This window comes from Echinops telfairi, unplaced genomic scaffold, assembly GCF_000313985.2.
Source record: "Echinops telfairi isolate 266 unplaced genomic scaffold, ASM31398v2 ScPeMD7_31;HRSCAF=116, whole genome shotgun sequence".
Lineage (NCBI taxonomy): Eukaryota > Metazoa > Chordata > Mammalia > Afrosoricida > Tenrecidae > Echinops > Echinops telfairi.
In genome coordinates this window covers 2,226,521-2,228,791 of record NW_022103928.1, presented here as the reverse complement: position 1 = coordinate 2,228,791, position 2,271 = coordinate 2,226,521, and positions in this window count along the sequence as shown.

Here is a 2,271-nt window from a genome sequence, read left to right as displayed (position 1 = left end):
TGGAAGAGTTGATGTACCCCTAGGGGAAAATTGTGTAAGTGTATCGTTGCCCTTGCCAGGTGGAGGCAAACTACTTCTGGTCGTCCTTGGAGACTGGTATTGAGAAGAAGTCATTGGCCAGATCAATAGCTGCATATCAAGTACCAAGAGAAATATTATTTTGCTCAAGCAATGACATCATATCTGGAATGGCAGCTGCAATTGGAGTCACCACCTGGTTAAGTTTACGATAATCCACTGTCATTCTCCAGGATCCATCTGTTTTCTTTACAGGCCAGATAGGTGAGTTAAACAGGGATGTGGTAGGAATCACCACTCTTGCATCTTTCAAGCCTTTGATGATGGCACTGATCTCTGCAATCCCTCCAGGAATGCAGTACTGCTTTTGGTTTACTACTTTCCTAGGCAATGGCAGTTCTAATGGTGTCCACTTGGCCTTTCCTGCTACAATAGCCCTTATTCCACATTTCAAGGATACAATATCGGGATTTTGCCAGTTACTAAGTATGTCTATTCCAATGATACCTTGTGAACTGAGGTAATAACCACAGGATGGGTTCGGGGTCTCACTGGCATACCCGAGCTAAAACTCCATTGATAACTTGATCTCCATAAGCCCCCATACTGATTGGCGAGCCTTCTTCACATTTTGGTTCTCCTGGAATTAGTGTCAGTTCAGAGCCAGTGTCCAGTAATCCCTGAAAAGTTTGATTATTTCCTTTCCCCCAATGAAGAGTCACTCTTGTGAAAGGCCGCGGGTCCCTTTGGGGAAGGCTAGAAGAAAGACTAACAGTATAGACCTTTGGTGAATAGCAGGGTCCTCCTTCAAAGGGACCCAGCCTTCCCCTCATTCAATGGGTTATGGGTCTATAAACTGGCTCAGGTCTGGTAATTGATTGAGTGATCATGACTGTCTATTCTATGTTCCCCTGTTCTACCATTCGTCCACCTGCATAGATCACATAACAATTTAGTGAGTTTCCTATGTCTTTCACTCCTAGGGACACCGTGGCTAAGCAGTCAATGCCATAAGTCTGCATGAGACAGGTTGCTTTGAATACTATGGAAACCTTCCTGTCTATTATAACCATGTCCACCTGTCTTTCTTGATTCAGTGCTGACACCTTCCCTCTACCACCACAGGGAGAAATCAGTCCCATTGTGGGCAAATGTTGGATTTCACTTAGGGCAGTTCCCACTATTAATCCCAGCGCACATAAAATAGCAATTACAGGAGTCTTAAGAGATGTTGGGCCCACTTCACAAACTTGTTCCTTACGGCTGTGGTAAAGGGTATGTCCTCAGGACAACCCCTTTTTGGGTCTATGGGAATATCCTGATAGATCCATTCCAACATACCAGTTTCTCTAAGTTTTTGGATGCCTTCTTCTACACTGTACCAAGGTAGGTCAGGTACCTCAAATTGGTCTAATCTAGGCCATCTGGCAGTCCATGCTTCAGCGAACTAACCAAATCAGGAATTAGATCTCTCTTAGCCTCTCTCACTGAGACATTGAAAGAAGAATCTGTGCTTAGAGGTCCCTTATCCAGAAACTCAGACTGGTCTAATATTACATTTCGTACACCAGTATCCCACACCCTTAGTAACCGTTCCTAGGGTATTCCCCAGGCTTCTGCTTGTACATATTTGAAAACTTGAGCAGATCTTTGTGAGAATAGCATGCTTTCTCTTGGGTAATCATCTCAACCTCACTTTTAGGAGCTTTCTGAGCCTGAATTTTAGTTACAAGTCTAGAGGAAATAATGGGTGGTGAAGATGTTTCCCGGGTGCTCTCAGCAATATCTTGTAAGGCATCTCCCTCAGGCAATGCTACAGATCCAGCCCCACCTGGCATTTCAGCTTGAACAGGTTGGTTAATCTGCTCAGGTGTGGATTATTTCATTCATAGTGGATTAATGCCTTCAGGTGGGAGGGGTGATGTATTGACTGGGGTGGCTCATTTCTAGGGGCTCAATAGCCTCCTCTTCTCGATCATCAGCCCATATGTTCCCATTTCATGTTTCAGGGCCCCAACTTTTTCCCCAATTCCCTCACTTTAGTAGTATCAGACACTGCTCTAGATCTGCAATTCAGCTGACATAATTCAGCCACTCGCATAATGAGACTCTGGACCTGGTTCTCAGCAATGTCAGCTCTATTACTAGAGGAGAGAAAGCTCTCCTTTGTAGCACAGGTGGAAGCTTTTAAGTCTTTATGTCGGCACTTGTGGTGCACTTCTGAGGCCCTGAGACCATCCCTCTCCTTAATCA